The sequence below is a fragment of the Phalacrocorax carbo genome, chromosome 18 (assembly GCF_963921805.1).
Source record: "Phalacrocorax carbo chromosome 18, bPhaCar2.1, whole genome shotgun sequence".
Taxonomy (NCBI): domain Eukaryota; kingdom Metazoa; phylum Chordata; class Aves; order Suliformes; family Phalacrocoracidae; genus Phalacrocorax; species Phalacrocorax carbo.
The window spans coordinates 9,950,624-9,971,989 of NC_087530.1; the positions used below are offsets into that span (position 1 = coordinate 9,950,624).

The 21,366-nt window shown below is 41.9% G+C and overlaps 1 protein-coding gene and 1 long non-coding RNA gene across 2 annotated transcripts in view; one reads left to right on the top strand and one right to left on the bottom strand.

Moving 5' to 3' along the window:
- The first annotated feature begins 1,794 nt into the window (after window positions 1–1,794).
- The window catches only part of TNC (tenascin C), a 100,084-nt gene continuing 80,512 nt past the window's right edge, over window positions 1,795–21,366 (top strand). The window contains exons 1-2 of the mRNA XM_064468850.1: window positions 1,795–1,925; window positions 4,447–4,519. The gene's annotated coding sequence lies outside the window, so the exon portion shown is untranslated. The remainder of the gene's footprint in view (window positions 1,926–4,446; window positions 4,520–21,366) is intronic.
- On the bottom strand, window positions 18,315–21,234 carry LOC135316227 (uncharacterized). The gene is made up of 3 exons (XR_010375665.1): window positions 21,094–21,234; window positions 20,656–20,862; window positions 18,315–18,620 (listed from the first exon to the last, which is right to left on the bottom strand). It is a non-coding gene; the product is annotated as an uncharacterized LOC135316227 (long non-coding RNA).

A 21,366-nucleotide genomic window follows, 5' to 3' on the forward strand; every position in this document is an offset into this window, starting at 1 on the left:
ACAACAATAACAAAACCAAAATGGATGTTTATACACAATGGGAATGCTGTAAATTCTCCAATATGTTAACAGATAAAGGACAGACTAAACAACAGAAAGAGCACCGTAAAAAATTTTGAGAGGTTTTTTTTTTTTAATACTAACCTTACTTACTCTTTGATTATTTCTTTTCCAGTCAGATGTTCCTAATGGAAAATTACAATGTAGCATCAAATAGCTCAGAGTTAATGAATGTGAACAGTAATTCTGATGTGACAAACACCCGTTTTTAAAGCATGATAATTATTAACAATTGTAAAAATTGTTGTGGAAATACTTGTTACTCTTTTCAGCATAGTGGTGTAAGTACCTACAAAGGACAGAATCTTTCAGCTGGGTTATGGGGAAAAATTCTTACTTGGGACCAAATGCTGCTTTGGGTTATAAAATAGCAAAATCTGTTGTGTTTACCTCATAGCTTTTGACAAGGACTGTCCCAGCTTTGACAGTATTCTTTTCATACCCCTCTTTCCCCAGCATTCCGAACAACCCTGTATGTTTCCCAGAGCAACTCTGTATCTGCAAAACTTCGTTGAGACTGATAACCCCACTGACTTCCTGTCTACAAAAGAAAACATGCAGGAGGTTGTTGCTCCCGCTGAAGAAGTCATGTTGTCTAGCGTAACAGTTTCACATGGTTATATATCTAGACACTCATGCCCTAAAAGCCTGATTCTTCTGAAGAAATGCATACTGCACATACTTGATTGTCTGACTCATAAGACTGGTGCCAGGACTTTAGCTTTTCATTTCTATTTATTCACCATGGGAAACCTGAAGTACAAATACATTGGATGAAAGCCTGGCTCCAGTGAAGTCAAGGACAAAATTCTCATTGATTTCTGTAGGCAGAGAACTTCACTTCTGTGCTTTTGGTTGTACTTTACTGTTCCTGGCTTAGGGCTAAAGTGACATTTGAAAGGACTCTGTTACCCATAGTGATGATGAATTCCAGTGGCACTTCCAAACACAGCCCATGTGTAAAAGAAGCATCTGTTTCTGTCCTGAAGAGCTTGTAGCTTATGAAGTAAGCCAGATTCAAAGGAGTGCGCAGTAAAGATTTTTTCATCACGACACATACTCAGACCTTGAGTCTGTTTGAAGCTCCCTTATGTCAGGCCACAGCAGGGGGAAAAAGGTAAACATGGCTGGCCTAGGTGTTGATTAGCATTTAGAAGCTCACAGAAGTTTGGTACCAAGCAGTCTTCATATGATGAAGCTTGTGCCTGCCTGTCCCACAGGGAGAGGCCATGCCCAAACAGCCCAGATTTTGATGGTTCTTTCAGTGCTAAAGCAGCCCCTTGGGGTTGTAAGCTCCCCAGCATACACTGCAGCAGCACTGCTGCCACTCTAATTTGTGCTGCGATACCTAGTTTTGCTACTTCTCTACAGAAGTGAAAAAAATTATTGTGGAGTGTACTGTAATTAGGGAGCTGGACTTGGCTGTAGCCTTCTTATTAACACATTGCAAGGGCTCGCTGTCTTTTCATGTGCTTTGTCAAGTACAAATTCTGATTAAGAATCTTTTAAATAAAGCCCCCCAAAAAACAAAGAAACCCACCCCAAAACAAACCATACAGTTAGGAACATAATATTTCAAGAAACCCCCCTGAAATATCTTAAAGAGCTTAGCATCTGAGTTGAGAGAAGTCCATTGGTTAAAAAAAAATAAATACCGACAGCTCCCCAGTGCCCAATTAATCATTTACTCTTAACAACAGACTCACAGGCAGACACAAAAGTGGAACAGGAAAGCAGGAGAAATGAAATGCTCCTTTGTCTTGTGGCTGAACTCGTTGCCCTTGCCAGGACACAAACAGTTCATCTGGGCAGAGAAACCCACTGGCCCACTTGGCATCCTGCAGCTGCTGGCATGTGCTAAACAGGTCGGTAGGTGGTCTGGCACAGGCCTCTTGGACGTGCTTTCTCACAAGGTTCCTTGCTTTGTACGGGGAAAAGCAGTTCAGCAGAAAGATCTTTTCCATAGGATTCATAAACCATTTCAAGGTACTTAGAGTACTCTGTTAAATACGTAGATAAACTTTAAAAAGGTAGATAAATTCTGTAAGGCTGTAGAATTATTTCAAAACTACCCCATATAATTTCTATGGAAATCTGTTTTTTCTTGATGAACTATACAACCATCTTAGCAGAGAAATTGTGCATAAAACAGGATTTGTGCTTTCAGAAATCATTAAAATTATTGGGTGAAATAATCTGGCTGAAACTCTCACCTAGCCTATATAAGAATCACAGTGCTGCTTCTCTGCCTCAATATCTGTTAGTGTGTTTTGGCTATGAAGGCTGTGACACGTTTCACTTGCTTACTTCAAATGTAGTAGGGGATTGGTTATGCTGGTAGTTATTTTTAAATTATTTTTATTATTTTTATTTGTTTTCATTATTTTTATTATTATATTATTATTGCAGGAATATATTAATCCTTAGATAGAGTACGCCTGATTTACACTAAACTCTTGAAAGAACTTTCAGGTTTTAAGTAGGGAGTCAGATGGAAAAAGGAGGAAGGATGTGAAGAAGTCAGGACAAACTGGCCCAATTTGACACACCTATTTTTCTATCAGCTTAGTGTTATCTCTTAGGGCTGCTTTCTTTAGAGGTTGTTAGTATAACAACTGACTGTTACTTGAAAGGTAACGATTTTCCTCTACAACCTTTCACTTACGTGCAGCGATGGGGACACCAGGATGGGACTTTCTGAAGCTGAGGCTGTGAGTTATTATAGAAGTTGATAGTTACAGCCTCGGCGGTGTTACTTCTTATCAGCTGGATCAGCAAAAATACAATGACCCAAGGTTGGAAGATAGTTTGTCTTTCACTGGTGTTTAATCTGGCATGATTTTGTTCATTTTCTTTCAGCAGCTTAAACTGGTGCATTCTGCATGTAATACGGTGGGATTACGTGTGCTGATAACCCCATGAGCGGGTAGCTCCTTAATCAGATGCAATTCTACCTCATTTGATGGAAATGCCCCAAATTTATATTTTAAATATTTGAATTTCTTTCAATTACTATTTAAGATAAAGTGCTTAAGCAATGTACACCTTTGCTCTGTCAACTCGGTGACGGTTGGATTCTGTTCTATCAACTGGCCTATATGGATTGTCCCACATCAGCGGACATGTGAAGTGGCCCCTGGTTAAGAGCCCTTCCCAGTACATGAGCTAAACGAACTGTTCTGTGAAATGAAGAAACAGGGCTTTAGATATCAAGGGAGTTTTACTGGAAAAAAGCGTCATGAGGAATGTTGTGAGTCTCCACTCTTGGAAGCTGTCCTGCAAGTGGGTTGTGAAGAAAGGGATTCCTAAAATATAAATGAAAAACAACTTTTCATTCAGAGTCTGTTCTGTCTTCTAAATCAAGAAATAGAATGTGTTACACAGTAAACTGAAAAATTTTAATTGGATACTTTTTTAATAGAAGAAGGTGCAGAGAATCAGCTTTGTGTCCCACTCTCAAGCATAGTTGTCTCTGTGAAAACTGAAGGCCCAGACATTGCCACAGCTGCCTTTAAACCATTGAAGATTTTATGAGTTCTACCAGCACACATGAAGTCGAGTCAGCAGAATATTTTTGGGAGATGTTCCCACTTCCTTTCCAGCCAAATATACCCACCTGGTTGGTCTGGATTGGCCTCCTGAATCATAAAATGCTTGTATCTGCTTCCCATTTACTGCCGCCTCCTTCATCGTGAATTCCATATTGTCAGCAACATTTCTGCCTGACTGTTTTTTATGCAAGTAGATAACACACTTTATTCCTAAGAGAACCCTTTCTCGTAGAGTTTCTAAGGAGAAAAAAGTCACTCTTTTCCAAACAATTGTCAAGAGCTCATAAGCCTTCTGGAGCATCACACAAAAGCAACTTAATCCTGCAAACGTCATGTTGCCTTGATCTCTCTGAACAGGAATTTGTTAAGTTGTTGCTACAACATTTGCAACAATCGTGCCCTGTGTCGTTGCCGCGTGCCGCAAATCACATGCAGAGAGCTGTCGGGAGTAACAATAACATATCAAGGATGAAATGGCTTAAGTCCTGTGTGAAAGATACAGTGCCATAATTCCAGGTTGTTCATCGGTTTTTCCCCTGTCTGCTTCTACTGGATCCTTTGAGACTGAATTAGGTCATGGATCTGTAGGGGGGTGGCATTTGCTGTGTAGAGGGGAAAAAAAATAGAGTTTAGAATAGCTGGGGCTCGATGCCTTCATAAGGATCTACTGAAAGCAGTTTTGCAGTGTGACCTAGTCTACAGCTGCAGAGCCAGCACGGGGAAAGGGAATTTGTTACTGCTTTGCTGGGGCAGAGCAGGGAACAAACTAGCTCGAGACTTGTCTGCAGCGGGATAAATACTGCTATTAAAGTTCATTCTCTTACTCTTTTTGCAGTGAATATTCCTATGGACATTCTCCTGAGTGCCTTTGTGCAGTTTCAGCTCATCTGCTTCCAAACTGGATTAAGGTAAGCCTTATAACGGCTACACACACATGGGAAGACAGTCACATACTTGTACAGCATGAGCTCTAAGCTGGCAGATGAGCACCAGCTCAGGTTAAGGAGCTCTGCATCTGTGTTAAAATGCCATTAAAATCCCAGGTGGTGCAGAGAAGGATGTATCAGCTTGGGTTTAGTGCTGGGCTGTCATGGCTGCGGATTTGCTGGCTTGTGACCTGCCAGCATGGGTTGCAGGTGGAGGAGACATGCAACGTGCTTGCACGTACCCTTGTACATAAACTGTTGGTACAGCACAGGTATTTCTATGGGAGAGTAAAAGCATACTAAGTAGTCCACAGTAGTTTTCATGGACTTTTTCTTCTTCAAGGCCAGAGAACCTATCTCTTCCTTTGCTCAAAATGGGTAGTAGCTTAATTCCAACCTGTCTGCAGCAAACCTCCTTTTTCCCTCCATGTACCACCCAGTTAGAAAGAGGAGTAATTGGCACATGCATGTCAATGTGATGATAACTGTGATCTTTCTTGCAGTTAGTTGTTGGGGTGTAGTCCTAGCTGAGCAGCTCTGTTTGATTACTAGGTTTATCTGAAGGTTCAGGTACTGTTCAAAAGATTAAAGATATTTTTGCTGTAGTTGTACCACACTGCCAAGCTATTTACCTTCCCATGGAAGTTCTAGGTAATGCCTTGTTTAATACAAAGCTTAAAATCCCTTTCTTAAGCAAAGACTAAAATAGTATGGCTTGTTTTAACTCAGAAAAAGATCAGCTGTGCTGAAAATGAGCAAAAGATAAAGCATTCCAAGCTGCCTTGTCTTTTTTATTGACTCTATTTTTAGCATGTTTTCCTAGGGAAATGAGGTTTATACAACTTACATATTCATAAATTTAACCATCCAGCCTGCCTGGCATGTCTCCTCCCCCTGAGCTCCATGTGTGCCTTTAAATTGAACATATTGTCAGATTCTGATCAGATGTTTGAGGAATGAAATTCTTGATGTTAGTAAATCTGTACACAGTGCCAGCGACTATGCAGACCAGAAAAGCCAGATTTGTGTGCCCACTAACAGAAAGGCAGGAAGAAGTCAGCTGTGACCCAGCTTGGCCATGGCCAGTTGGCCGGTCAGCACGTATGTACTGGCTGGCCAGTTCGGGCTCTGTAAGTCTTAACTAGGAACAGAATGTGACATCTTAGGCTTGGTAGAAGTATTGTGGCGGGGAAGGTCAGAGGCGGAATTTCAGGAGCAAAGGTCAGAAATCGATAGGAATTCAGTCTGTTCTACTGTGCATGGAGCAGCTTGTTCTGGAAATAGTACCGTTGTGAACCGTGTGTATGCATTTGGAAGGGTGAGGTACAAGGTAGGATAAACATTGAAGTCCTGGTTCTTCTTTGAAACAAAGCCTGTTCATACCGAACTGATGCCACAAGGAGCCTTTTAGTCATTAACTTCACTTGCTGTCCCTCCAGGGCAGGCAACTCAAGTGGACATTAGTACAACTGAGAATCTTCTCTCCATTTTATACAGTGATGTTTTATTTTCTTCCTGTGCAAGGAAAGACATTTGTTTGTATACCTTCAGGGGTTTTTTAATATACAAAAGTAGAGTGAGAAGAACCAAATGTTCATCTTTATAGAATGAATGTTAGGGAATTCACAGGCATGGGATGACAGTAAGAGAGAGCTGCTATGATCCACTGAGGGTGACCTTCACCTTAAGATTAAGAAAACCTGTACTAATGTATTTTTGATGCTAATTTATGCTTTGTCGCCAATAATTTCAAATGGTTTACAGTTAGGTGTTGCACTTGTATCTCTACCTCTGCTAAAACTGCATGACATAGGCCCCGACTCAGCAAAGCTCTTAAGAATATGCTGAACTTTGAAGGTCATTTGGTGTCCATGAATTTGAAGATTTTGGATTGCAGTGTTGTTTTGAGTAAGGGTAAATACAGGCACATACCTCAACATGCCATATGGCAGGGTTTGGGCTATTCTAGAGGCATTTCCACCTGTAAATTGTCTCTTTCCAAATCTCTTTGCATTGCCCTTTTGAGGAGAGTGACTTTCTTATCTCTGGTGTATTAGCAGCCTCTGACTCCCTTCATCATTCAGATGAAGTCTACGATGTATGAGGGGGAGAATTTTTTTTCCTTTTATCAGATGTAAGCGTCGCTTTTAACTGTGGGTGTACTGGGTTTTTTGTGTTCTTACCTAGGTGTACATTTTCTGGTGCCAGTTTCTCTTTTAAGTCAGGATTTAAATTTGAGTATTTTTCTAACAAGCACCTGGTAAAGATATGGGTACATCTTGAAACAAAATGTTGGTCTGAAGAGTTAGAAACCTTCACAGAAGTTTTTTTCCTCTCTTTTCACACATAGGCTGTACTCTGAGTCTCAGGTCTCTGTGATAATTTATCTGCTATAAAACATTTTTATGCCTTTCATCTGAACAGTATCTTTGAAGTCCCCACCCATTCCTACTCTAAATGTGGCTTTCCCAATGGCCTCCACACAGAAATCTGTTTCAATTAGAGAAGGAAATCCTCTGGAATTAATTTTCCAAAATGATTTCACCTCCTTTGTCATTTCCAGTGGTAAAATGAGACTTTACAGACTTCGGGGAGGGGGAAGAGACAGACACCTGAAGCAGGGCCTCTGCTTAGGTTGTAAGCATCAAAAGCCTTTATTGGATCTAACCCTAGAGCCGTGGCCAAAGGTAATGAAGTGAAATAATAGGATAAACAGTTTACCGCAGTCCTCAAATGAATTTTTTGCAGATATATTCTCCTAGACTGGGAACCCTACTGACTCCATAAGCCTTCCCCCCACAGCTCGTTTATTTAAGGAAGTGTTTTTCACATGCGAATTCCATTCACCTGCCAATGGTGACCCTGTGACACCAGCTGTGTGACAATACGCATTTTGTGGAGGAGGCAACTGACAGTGGATACAGAAGAAAATGCTGGAGTTAGGTAGGCAAGTGGGCTTTGTACATGCACAGTTACAGATCATTAGTTGTTGCTCAGTGAGTTTATTTTGGTGGTCTAACTTCTCCAGTGAAATATACACAAAAGGTGCAAAAAGAGCCTTCATCTCTGTGTCCTGACGAAAGCATTCTTTGCTCCTGGGAGAGTAAGTGGAAATGGAAACACATGCTTATTTTATTATGTTGTTGGGATGAAGAGGGAGGAGATCCAGTTCATCAAACAGGGCTTTGAAAAAATTTGTTGAAATGATGGGTCTGTCCATCCTGTCCATTAAGGGACCTCTGGGATTTGCCGAGAGCCTGAGTCTTCTGCCAGAGGGGTCTGGGCTCCTGCAGAGAATTAATAATATTACTGATTTCCTGTTACACCTGCTAGATGCAGCACCCCACCATCAGTGTGAGAAAAAACCACAAAACAAACTTATTTCTAGAGAGGATTAAAGCAAAGCAGGTTTTCCTTTCTTTTATATAGTAACTGCTAATCAACACTTTGAAGAGAGTTTTGTAGAGAAGGAATTCCCCATCTGGAGGAAAGATGTGGTGTGTGGATTCAGATTTTCTGTTATAATAACAAAACTGTATAGTCTTCTAGCTGATTTTTGCAGCTGAATCACTGAGCCAACTTTCTGAACCTGAGCTGGGTGAGGGGAAGGCTGAACAAGAATGGTGCATAATGTTCTTGCAAGATTTTCTCAAGGGCTTTCAATTAGAGATTATTGTGTCATCACAGAGAAAGGGCAGCCTGGAGGTCATATCTGGTACGGGAAACCCCAGGCAGGTCTTTTAAAATAGCAAGGTCGAATCAAAATTAAGAACTAATGAGAAAAGGCCAGCTTGTTACTCAGCATGACTTCACTAAAATCAGCTGTGCTGTATCGGGGTAGAGATCTGTCTCTGAATACAAATACATTTGCAGCATACTTGGACTATAGGATGTCATATCCTTATAAAGTATAAATCCAAGCAGAGTCTCTTGTTGTAGACCTTCCTCATATAAACAGTCTATAAACACATGAGTTGTCAACCTGATTATTCACGTAAGTAAAGATTAAGATCTGCCCCACGATGTCGTGTCTCTGCTACTCACAGTAGGGATATGAGACATGAAAAGAGTGAGTCTGCTGGTGTGTTTGGAGGCTGGAGTGCCTGGTTGAGACAGCAGCAGATGTTTCTGTGTGGATACCCACACGGTCTGGGAGAATCTTGTGTCCACTTCATTTGTCTCTGTTCTGTGTACAGTATTAAACTGTGACATTAAAGAAATTATTTCATCGTTCTCCATGAGTCCAGAATATGCACCGGGTCAGCAGTGCTAGATTACCAGCATCTGGCATGCAGGGTGTGTGTTGTTTCAAGAAAAGCAGGATAGAAGGACACTTTAAAAGCAAACAAAAGGTTGAAACAATCTGGCTCCAGGCAGTTAGAAGGACCTGGGTTCAGGGTGTGGAAACACAGCCAACACATGCTCTTACCCCAGGCTGTGTAAAACAAGAACTCCTTCACAGTTTGGTCCCACCCCCGGCTATGGGGTGTTGCACTGGACTAAGTGTTACCTGACTTTGATGTTCTCCAGACAGACCCCCGTATTTGTTCATGTTTACACATTTTGACAGGGAAGGAACAGCTCTGCTTAATATCCCCTGGGTTTCCTTGCAGCAGTTTCAAACACTGCTGTGCAAATAACAAACTCAGCAGGGCCTACGACAACTCGGTTCCCTCCAGGCAGAGTTTGTGTCTGGCAGGACAGCGAGCTAAAGCGCAGATTGCTGACGTAGATTTCAGACCTACAGGCTCTCCTGCATGCAGATATTTGGAAAGCTCTGGTTCCCTCCAAATAGGGGTAGGAAAGTGATGGAGAAGCTGTGATGGGCTAATCAGTTAGCTCCCTCCTCCTCCTTTCCTTTTTAATCCATCTCAGCATGCTTCATAAATACTTTTCATGGTAGCTGAACATTGAGGAGATATTCCAACATACCAGTTGCAGGGATATATTGGAATCACATGTACAGCCAGTAGTATCCTGCCTTTAATATCATATGTGAACACGTCACTAAATCCCAGGTTTGTGGAAAATTTGGTTTTATGTAGTTTATGCTTTCTTTCTGACACTGAACTTAATACTTATTTGAGCCTGTATATAGAATAACTGGGATGGGGCTAATGTACTGAAGACCCTTGGTAAAATTTTGTCCTCAGCTGCACTGGTTTTACTCAGTATTTGTCTTACTGCAGGCCTTGCTTTACTGTGTTGTGTTATGTGCAGAGGACCTGGAAAGTAAGGTAGTTCCTGCCCTGAAAAGTTGGAAGAAATAAAGGACTTATAGGTATGACTGGATTTCTGATAAGGAAACTCAGGCACAAAGAATACTAAATGAATTTTCTATGTTTTGGGGGTGATCAGGGCATTTATTGCAAGACTGTCTTTCCTCATCCCTCTGAACTTTGATCATATTTAATATCTTCTTTTTTAATGGTTTTTCCTTTTGAATTAACAAGGAGAAGCAACAAAGAAACCGAAAGTAAACCTGAAATGTATAAAATCTGTATACTGAAGATATAGCATGCCTTCCTCTGAAGGACCTTTCATCTAAATCCTAGGAAGCTGTGTTATCACTACCGGGAATAACAAGGAATTACCATTATCTGAAAAACAAGATAAGGCAGGAAGGCAAGGATGTACACATGAAAATGAGTGGCCTGGATTGGGGTGAAGCTTTCTTCTTTGCAAATGAACATATTTGATTCGGTGAATTCCAACACTGGTCTTCTCTTGATCTTTTGAGAACTTGGGCTTTTCTTGATTTCTCTTTTTTCCCCCTCTCTCTCTGAATATTATGAAATAGAACAATGTGTCACACCATAAACTGGAATCCAACAGGTTGAAACTTGATTTACATTCAGGATCAATGAGGTTAAATGCAGCAAGCCAAAACCTTCATTAAAAGGCAATTTCAATGTCCAATGTGCAGGAATGCAAAGAAGCAGCAACTAGAAATAATGAATACACTGCAGAGCTGTTGAAACTACCTAAGTCTGTTTATATCTAATGGCTGTATTCAAAAAAAAAGACAATCCAGTCTTACTAGCAATCAGAAATACAAGACAAAACTGAGAAAGGGTAAAGCCTCATTGTCTTTAAATGAATACTGTAAGAAAACAGTAAAACTAGAATCAATGTTTGGCTCCAAGGCCTGCTTTTTGCTGTAAGCAAGATGAAATGAGAATGGATTTAGAACCTTTCTCTAAAGAAAGTTTTAGTCTGTAAATAAACTGTGGAAAAAACCCAAAACCCTGGGCCGAAAAGCCGAATTCAGTGCTTGTGGTGTTCTGTACTTGAACTGTGCATTTGGCGAAAGCACCAATCTACTCGGTTTGTACAAACATAATGGATAAAGAGCTGTCAGATGGCTGAAACTCATTACAGTTCATAACCGGGGCAGAATTTGACATGTACTGGGCCGGGAAAGAATGGGCCAAATAGCCTACCCCCGCTCTTGTGCGGAGGTTGGACAGTCAGTATCAACAACAAGACACAAAGCTTAGTGAGATGAAGGTCTTTTGGGGAGCAGTGTGAGGAGGGTGTGTAAAGCTACGTGTGTGAAGCTTCTGAAGTTCAGGAGGAACTTCTCAGCTAAACTGTGAGAAACCATAGCAACCGAAGTAGGCAAAACAGGTTCTCTGGATATCTCATAGTATACCAAGGAAACAAGTGGTGTTACGAGGTCCTAAATGTAAGCTATATACAAAACTAGATTTGCAGCTGAGGAAAATTGGCTGAACTCTATTTGAGCAAAGTTGAACTGTATTGCTTTATATTTCATGAAGTTTTCTGTGTTTGGCAGTGCAATAGTTTAGGCTTTCTGACATACTTAAGCATAGATGGGTGGATGGAACAAAGTATGATTTAATTCAGTCAGTTGTTGTAAATATTTATGAACACAGCCATGGTAGGGAATGCATTGTTACTCGGCATTAATAAGAATAAAAAGGGCAAACATGACTGAGGCTCGTGAGGGCGGAACTGGGGCCGGTGAAATTTATGTACAGATCTGTTCTTCACCAGAGTTGAGATATCCTTGTGAAGCTCTAGACAGGTAGGTGAATAGCTATGCAGAGGTATAGGTGCCCGTTTCAAGCTAAGAATTATTCCCCTATTGATATTAATGTACTGAAATATTAGAGGAAGTGTTTTGGTTTGTTGAGGGCAGAAGTTTGGTTTCAGTGATGTGTTTGTTCCCTGCTGGTTCTAATAACCCACGAGCTTCATTCTCCCTTGTGTTTGGGTCCCAGAGAGCCACTATGACACTAATGAAACAGATTTCCTGATGTGGGTTGTAGTCAGCTGAACGCGTAAGTGTCTGCAAGTTCAGGATCCGACAGTTATCATGAGTCATTAGGAAAAAGTATTCTTTAACTTAAAGGTTGGGAAAGGATTGTTGGGTATTTTCCTTTCTGAAAAGCTGAAATCTTTTTTTTCCCAGATGTGTCCATTCCAAAGGCAGTTTCCTTCTAGTTCTGCCTTGCCCAGAAGCCGCACATTCCATTGCAGACTTGCAAAGTGATGAAGGATTTGGTTTGGCTGAGGCATCCTCCTGGGTGCAAGGAGATCCGGCTGCTTCTGGCTCTGTTGCAGACGCTGTATATAACCTTATCTATGTCATTTGGTCTTTATGTTGTTTTCTGTCTGTAACTGTACAAAACACAGTGTGGGTTTCAGGTAGAGGATTCTGGAAAGGCAAAGAATAGCACCAATGTTCAATTCATTGTTTTTTCAGGTTCAACTTTCAAACTTAGCCTTACCTTATTCCGGAAAGGATTTTATTGTGGTTTGCTGTACTGGGCAGAACAAGGTCTGTATCATGGAATACTTACTCTTTCTCCTTTATGAGACTATCTATACAAGTATTTCCATCCTTCACTGCCTTACTCTAATACTTTGATTATCTTACTGAAGGAAAAATCTGCCACGATAATCTGAAGTAGATAAAGCTCAAACCAAAAATCTTCACTTGCACAGTTCTAGTGTGACACCTTAGGGAGCTATTTTGTAGGCACGGATCCATTTGTCTGACTCTTCTGGCTAACACCTCTGCAAAACCAGATGTGTTTAGCTCTTTGGCCTGCTGTCCTCTGGCTTCCAAACTTGATTCTTGGAGGGAGAGTCAGGAAAGAATGTCATCCCTCCCCTTCCCGCCGCCACCTTTTCCACAGTCAACTTCTACCTTCCCGCCTGCCTTGCCGGCACCTTCCTTAGCATGTGACTCCTGGAAGTTTCTACTCATTGGTTATGTTTCAGGATGACGGGCTTGGCCAGATCCTGGGCTGTGGAACTCAGTGGTAAACATTCTCACGAAAGGCTTACTGTCTGTCATAATAATTTGCTAATCTGTTTATAGCTGGGATTCTTACAAAATGAAATCAGTCCCCCACATAGCCTTTTCATCCCAATACCTCCAAGAAACTGACTTGATGACTTTGATGACATCACTTTGCTTGCTGCTGCTTAACTCAGTGACATTGAGCAGTACACCTCCAGGATTTGTCCTACTTTGGAGCTCACAAGGCAAAAGAACAATTAAAAGGGTTCTTACGTCCCCTTCCTTATTGCAAGGGAACCCTGAATTGAATTCAATGGTTCAAGACTGTCTGCTGGAAACTGGTTTGTAGTAAATGTGGGTGAAGCAGTGTGAATGGAAGCCAAAGCCATGATAATCAAGCACATTTGAAACTTCAGTGAGTTGGAGAGTCATTAAAAGGTGACTGTTAGCTCCTTAAATGACTGTGCTGTTTCTATTATATTGTGTCACAACTTTGTGAAGACTCTGCAGCCAGAGAGCTTATGGATGTCATTTATACCATAACTTTGGGGCTCTTCCAGCTGCCTTGAAGCCTGCATTGAACACATTCAAAGCCCACCTCTCCTTTCTGTCCTCAAATATTGCTAGCAAAACAAAGGGCTAATTGTACCATATTCAGGCCTAACTTCCAAGTAAGCTTCAAAATGGGTGCCATGAATAGTAAGGACTACTAAAATACACAACATAATTTCGCTACAGTCTCCAGTGTACTCACAAATCTAACTTTATTTGCAGTGGTATCTCCCACTGCCACCTCCTTATTACAGCCATTATCTATGTCACTGAGGTGAAAGCAGTATAGCAAGTTGCACCTATGTATTGCTGTGCAGATGCATCCCAAGAATACACTAGTGTGCATGAACAGCAGCCTTTTCAGCAGGGATTGTACAGCTGCAAGGCCAAAGGTCACTGTTACTCTAGGGCAGGGTTAACCTAGACGGCTCTATAATGAAGTTGATGTTAAAGATCTCAAAAGAACTCAGTAACTGTCAATACAGAGTTTCCCGGTCTTTGCTGTGGAAAAATTTGCAAAGATTCTTAGTGAAATTATGCTACATTGTTGTTTACATTCTTCTCTTAACTGATGCAAAGGGATGAGTTTTGAGTTTTTAAAAAATACCTACTTGTCAGCTGAACTGGGGGGCTGCTAATGCGTTCATTTCTTTTGCGGTTAAAGTGTATTTGAAAGTGCTCAGTAACTCAAGGGAAATCACTGCAGCCAGTCAGGAATGATCATGGAAACGGAAAATCCCTAGTTGTCTTGCTGAGGCAACCCAGACAAGGCTGTGCAATCAGTACAGAGCTGTTCTGCCTGCTCTGTGAAGGGACCCACGCAGCACTGTAATATCCGGCTCAGGTGCAGCCCAAATCCCTGGAAAAAGGGGAAAGAACAGGCCAAAAGTTGCTCCAGATAATGTCTCATTTTGTAGGAGTTTCTGGTATTTGGCAAGTATCTTTACCTTTTATTTTCTCTTTCTCTTTGAAAGATCCACTTACAGGGAGCCTTTGGGTATGTCTGTACCGCAGGCCAATGCTATGATAGTAGTTTAACCTTGGCTCAACTTACGCATACAAACTTCCTCGTTCTGGCAGTAGGACTGCAGCGGTGCTCAAAGAGGGCTTCAAAACTCCCCTGGGATTCTGAAACACACCTTCAGTGACATTGATGTTGTGAGGCAACCTGTTACCAAATAGTCTGTAAACTTTATTTTCTGTGCCCTCACATCCATTGCTCCTTTTGCCGTCTAGTCTAGAACTAGCTGGCATAAGCCACTTCACAATTTTTAAATTGCAGTTTGTCTAGATATCAAAACCATGCTGCAAGTTTTTTAAAGGACATACTCAAGAGGCTGCAGCTGTTTGATGTGTGTGATACAGGGATAGTTTATGAAGCAGGAGAAAGCATCTTAACGCACTGTTTCTGAGCCTTCCCCTGGATCCTGAATTCAGGTTGAATGAGGAGACATATGGCTTCACAGTGCCTGGCTGGTGCAACAGAAGGTACCGAGGGTCTGCTCCCCTACCTGTCATTGCCACCGCAGGTGTGAGGAACGAAAGGGTTTTGACTTGTGCAAAGAGTGTAAAATGAATGAGGAAGGATGTTTCTCCAAAGAGATTCTGGCAGCAGTCTAGTATCAGTTGCACGTGCTGGACAGGGTTATCCCGGGCATAAGGCTCCAGGGGCTGCTCAGTGTGTTGTGCATCCTGAGGATAAGAGAAGCATTGAGTTGATTCCTAAGGCCTCCTTCCCTCCTTAATATTGCCTTTTTGAATGTTGGCCTTTGCTCCCAATAAGCATTGTTTCTGTAGTTGTCTCTCTGGCTAATGCCTGTCATCATCCGGTGAGAGGGACAGCTAGTTAGGTCACGAAATGACACTTCCTGAATATCCAAGACTGGAAAGTCATAGTAAGAGCCAAGTGCCTTCGGATGTGTACATGGGCTCCAACTTGCATGGTGTAGGTGGTGTCATTTCATATCCTTTGACCACCTTGTCTGAAGAATGGAAATTTTTGGGTTTCCCCAGTTGTTATAATTGACTTCAGGATGGGTCTGTGATCAGGAACTTTCATCAGTGAACTTCTGGGAAAACTGAATAAGTTATAATAATTTTTATTAAGTCCTCAAAACCTCCCATGCAGCTTGCATTTAGTGAGCAAAGGGAAACCATTCAAATTATGCTTAGCAAGTCCCATAGTTCTCTGAGGAGAGCTGGGTCTCATGCTATGCTCAGCCTAGTCTCCAAACCAAACTGACATGGCGGCATTTGGAGGAAGGTTTTTAGAAGTGTCCAGATTGTTGACGTTTTCTCCAAACAGACCTATTAACCTGTGAAGGAATTTGAGATTTGCACACCCTGAGTCATGAGGGTACCTGAGCCGTATTTTCAATGATCACATTATTCATATTCTTGAGGTAAAAAAATATTCCATTGACGTATTATGTCTCGCCTTGTGCTTCCTGATACTATATAGGAGGCTGCTCCTAGGCACTTCTGATGTCAAACTTAACCACATTTAGAGACTTCCTTTCTCCAGGTGGAATATGGTCTATTGACACAGTTGGCTTTTTATGGTGTGGTGAAACATTAACTGCTTCCTCTCCTCCAGTCTAGAGCATCAAACTTTTGACCTGTCCTTTAGGAGGCAAGCTCATTTACACCAGTCAAAACCTGAAGTAATGCCACTTTTTTGTGGGGAAGCTATTTTGGATTTACACCCTTTTAAAAGCAGAGCTTAATCCTGAGTGCTCTCCTTTCTCTCAGTCTCTTCCTGCCTGGTTAAAATGTCAAAGTTTTTGTAGGCTCCCACACTAAATCCACAGCAGTCTGGAGATCAGGCAGTCTTATGCCATTGTGGCAAATATATCTGCTCTCTCTGAAATAGATTTGCCTTTCATCAGATTCTTCTTTAATGAGGTAAAAGATTTAATTTCATGGTTAAAAAAATAAAATGAAATAAAAGATATGTGATACATGAGCAACTCCATTAGACTCTGTAGGAGAATGAGAAGTGCCAGACAAGGTCTAGACAGCAGTCCAGGCAGCCCAATAACTTGTCTCTGAAATGGTTAATTATGGAACAAATAGCTCACTTTCAATGCTGCCTTGAGAAAAGGTCCAACTATCAGATGGTCCAGAACCTAGAGAGAAATTGACCTTCGTAATAAGCACATCTCGTAGATTCTTGCCTTGGCAAAGCGCATTGCACTTAAGCGAAGCTAAGTATGAGGAGTAGAAACAAAAAGGGAAAGGGAAGAGCAGGTGTCTCTGTGCAAAATAAGCAGGTATATACATACATGGGTGTATGTGCCTGAACCATCAGCACCATCCTGTGCTGACCCTTCTGGCCAGCCGCGGGAACAGGCCGGGGCAGGTCCTTGCTGGCGGTGGGAGGAGGGAGCGCAGCGCAGCGTAACTCCTGCCGTGGGGCTGGCTGTAAAGTGGCCACAGTGCAGGGGGGGCTGGATTTGACCCTAGAAAATGCTGTCCACAGGAGCCCTCAGGACTCTGCAAGCATTTCCCATAGCTTTTAATCATGTGAGTCTTTTATGAACAAGAGGTTTTGTTGGGGTTTTTTGTTTTGTTTTTATACACAGTACAAGAAGTATTAATTCCCTGGACTGTTTTCAGAAGAGAAAACCTGAAAGGCGTCTGTGTTGTGAGTTGTTCCCCTTGATATAGCTCTTATACCAACTGTACACTTTGCAGTCACCTTCTGGAAAAGACACAAGTTAAGTTAGAAAACTCAGAACGCTTTGTATGTTCGTTGCCCTCATTACTGGGGTGTTTGCTTTTGTCTGTCAGTGAATGTAAAAAATGGAAAATAATTTTTCCGTCTTTCACTGAGGGTTAATTTAGTCATCTGTACTACAGCGTTGGAACAGGCACAGGTGCCAAGAGTTGCTTCCAAGATTATATTTTACTAACTTCCTTACTGGAGATGCAAATTGTTTTACTGAGGCATTGCTTGTTATTCCCGCTGCACCTTTTTTTTCCCCTGGATCTGAGACCCCCTGAATCCTTGTCTCTGCTGTCTGAGCCAGCTGCTGAAATGAGTAAAATCTATTGTACTATCCTTCCTGAATTGTAACGTGTCTTTAAACATATCCAGCTCATGACAGAGCACCCCATAGAATAAAGAGGGCATTTCTCCCCGGTTCTCTTGCTATCATTGTCTTGCTGCCTGCTCAGGGGCTTCTTACCTTAATGTTTTTCGGTATTGTAGGGCTGTGACAACTCCACTAAATAGGACACAGGCTTGCTTACAGCTGCTTACGTTCTTGACTGGTTAGAAATGCCTATTAAGCCACCTAAATGTGAGTATTGAAATGGGTCACTGTTAGCGTGGGGCTCTGGGCTATTAGGAGGGTTGATGCATCAAGGGTTAACATCCCCCTCGCAGCCCTGTCTTGAGTGCCTGAGATCTGGGAGCATGGATGGGGAGGTGGCACAAACAGGAAGGATGCTTTCTGGCTCCGTGAAGCCTTTCTGTGCTGCCTCACCTAAAGGAAGAGCAGTCAGTGTTTCAACAGGGCCTTGGTGTCATTTCATGGCAGCGTCTCAGTGGGGCTGAGCATCCTCTACCTACAGATGTCAGTTTATTTGTGTTGTGGCTGCGCACAAAGCACTGAGATGCTCCAGCTCACTTCTTCAGCTACTTTATGGGCTACTCTGAATGTAAAGGGAATTATTTGGCAGCTTGTTTCAGCAGACAATATCGTTGTTATTGCTAAATGCTTTCCTCCTGGCTTGCCTTGGGGTGGGCAGGCGGGGGAACTCCCGCAGCTAATTAGAAACAGGTATTTGTCTGCAGGTAACGCTGCCAGACAGAAGCCCTTTTGCATCTCACAGAGTCCACGCAATCTGCAACATCTGAACAAGGCCCATGGGGAAAGAGATGAATTTTTCACACCTGTTTCCCCAAATTTAATAATAATAAAAAATTCCATGGAAGCTCAAGAAGGCAACATTCCAGTAACATTTTGCTTTTACTGACTGAAATTTCCCGTAAGATGGGCCTCTGGCTATAGAATGGAAAATCTGTCCTCACTCACTTCCCCCTCAGTACTGGGCGGACGTATGGAGTCTGGTTGCTTTTTCATTCTTGTCAGGGCTGCTGCAGTAGCTCTGTGCTTGTTAGTCCCGGGTGCCATGAAGTCAGAGCCACGAGCCTCCCCGTCGCAGTAGGCGGTGGGGGTTGGTAGTTTGTTCCAGGGGACGTTCCTAAGCCCTGTGTCACTTCATTACACAGCAAATTGGGAACAGACACTAGTAATGTAGACAGAAGAAGAAAAAAAGAAAAGAAAAAGTGGAGTCATAATACTATCAGAGAAATACGTGTAAAGTCCCTAAGTGCTTCTGCACCTTGGCCAAACGCCAGGTTGAAATCCAAGATGTTTGATGTGTTGAGTTCTGAGTTCCCCACCACTCTGCTCTCTTTTATATTTTATTTTTATTTAGCAACAGGTAGTGAGATACAAACTTTATTGTGTAGCAGTTACCATGGTGAGGTGGTGGAAAACTGCAGTAGGAGGACATGGGCTGAATTTGGCTATAATTGACTGGAATTCATGACATGGAGTATCTTTTGTTGGCTTTACAAAATGGAATCACTTCCTAACTGTAATAAGCAATCTTGGACGTGATCATTTTGGGATACTAAAGCACTGACTGTTACAGGAGTACTTCTAATCCTCACTGCATAATGGTGTCTGGAAAAGGCTTTTAAAGAAGTAATAAAATATTCGGATTTTGATACTGATATAAGTTCTGAGTCGTCTCTCTGTTCTCCAGGCACCAGTTTTAGAATTCAGCCTTGTGGGAGGCATTGCCTTTGCCAGAATAAATTCAGTTTAAAATAAGAACAGTAGGAAAAGAACTCTCAAAATGCAAATGTTTGCCCTACAATTTGCTTTAGATGAGAGAATCATAACTGCGCTCTAACAAGATCAGGGCTGTTCTGGAGATGACAGACTAAAGCAGAGATCTACAGCAGGAAATCTTTTCTTGGTTAGATCCTCATTTAGTTGTGCGCTTCTGTGCATTCCTTATTATAGACAGCAACTGCCATTTGTCTGGGGTAATTAAAAATCTGAATTTACTCCTGTACACAGCAACAAGACTTTTCTGCTCTGTCTTGATTATTTTGAAAGCATAGGTGTTATTAAATTATTGATACTGATAGTGAAAAAAAGAGAAATGCCTGTTCTTTTTTTGTGAATTGAACTTGTGCATTCAATTAACTTCAATTCTGTAACTGAAGTTTTGGAGGAGTATTTGCACAATACCATCACATACCTTGCACTCCAAAAGTATGGGGATAAAAGAATTGTATTCACAATAAAAGCAACATACATGACTTCTGTTGTTGTGCTGTCGTATAAATAGGTTGCAAGGAACCTTACTGAACGTGGAATGATTTGGATTGTTCTGTTGTGGAAGGTTTGCCTTGTTTGCTAGCTCCGAAAGGGAGATAAACTTAAATCTGACCTAAGAAAGATGGCTACGAGCAAGAGAGGTGGTTTAAACTGAATTTGCTCTTCTGTTGTTGACGTTAAGAGAAACCCAGACTTATGAGGAAATAACAGGGTGTTCCTGGGTTTTAGAAATGCAGGAAAGGCACTTGGTATAAATTATGCATTTTCCTGTCCAACTCTAACATATATTTTGCTTCTGCTGTGTTATCTGATGGACTCTAGTCTCAGTCTAGTGTGGGCTGCACTGCCCTATTAAGGATGTAAAGAACTGGGAAATAAGAAAGGATTGGTTAGGGCTCAATTACAAACCTACTTTTTTTTTTTTTAATTCATGACTTAGATCATCCTGAGAAATGCACTGTTCTTTTTTTTTTTTCTTCCTTAAAATTTTTGATAAGCCTGGATTTCTAAAGAATACAGAAACAACGTAAGAAGTGAGCTAACCCATTTGAAGAAGTTTGGGATTACAGCTGTGTTTAATAAAATCTGAGTTAGCTATAGAGAATGTAAGTAAGCTAAATCCCATCTGCTTTGAGGTTTCCCTGTGGTCCCAGGAGAAGCCAAATGCAGGATATGAGGAGAGGTGTATGGGCTCCTACCGGAAATGCTGGGAGAAAGGCAAGGAAAAAAGGCGTCCCTCTTCTCCTTTGGTCTGCTTTTACGATGTGACCTCACTAGCGACACGGTGCAGTGTGTTGAGCAATACCCAAGGAGAGAGCTGGAAGCGCTTGTGTTCCCTCTCACTGCCATGTAAACGGGATCAGAGCTCTGTAAATAGCCAGCATCAGCTCTCCCCTTTCCCATTGCTTTGCTGTGTCCATAGATACCTTGGGTAAAATAGGCAGTGCCAGGAACTGGGCTGGTAGGACTCTGCTCCTGTCTCTTCATGCCTGGGTCGAAATTGGAGATGAACAGCTAGATCAGGGAGGACATTTCTGAGGACTCCGGTGAGTGATGTGGGATTAATCATGCAGCTGGTCCTTGCCAGTCTTTGACAACTTGGGGATGATATCCCAGCTGGTCAGGGGGCAATTCTGAGAAAAAACAGAGGAGAGGAAGACACTAATTAGCACTTTTCACTAAAAATCAGCAAGATTGGAGCTGAGGAGTCAAGTGGAAATTCTCACGTCTGCTTTTCCTTGACCATGTTTCTTGTTACGTTATCAAGAAGCAAGGCAATAATTAGGCAAAAGTAGCTGTAAAAACCCCTTTGTTGGTCCTCAAGGAAGACAGAATTATATTTCAAGGGTATGCATCATACCTACCAGCCCCACTCCCTTCTGCTCCTGGGATATTGCTCTTGAACCTGAGGTTCAACATCCAAAGTTAGTTCTTCCTTGAACAGATTAGTTCTAACTCTCACACTAAAACATGTGGCTGGCCTGTACAAATGCTGTGCAGGTCAAACAGCTCTGCTGTCTGGCTTATGTCTCTACTATTTCAGTGAACTTTCACGTCTTGAGCTGATTGCAGAGGCTAAAAATTACAAAGCAAATGATCGGTTCTCCATCAGCCAGATTCCTGACTTTCTCTAATGA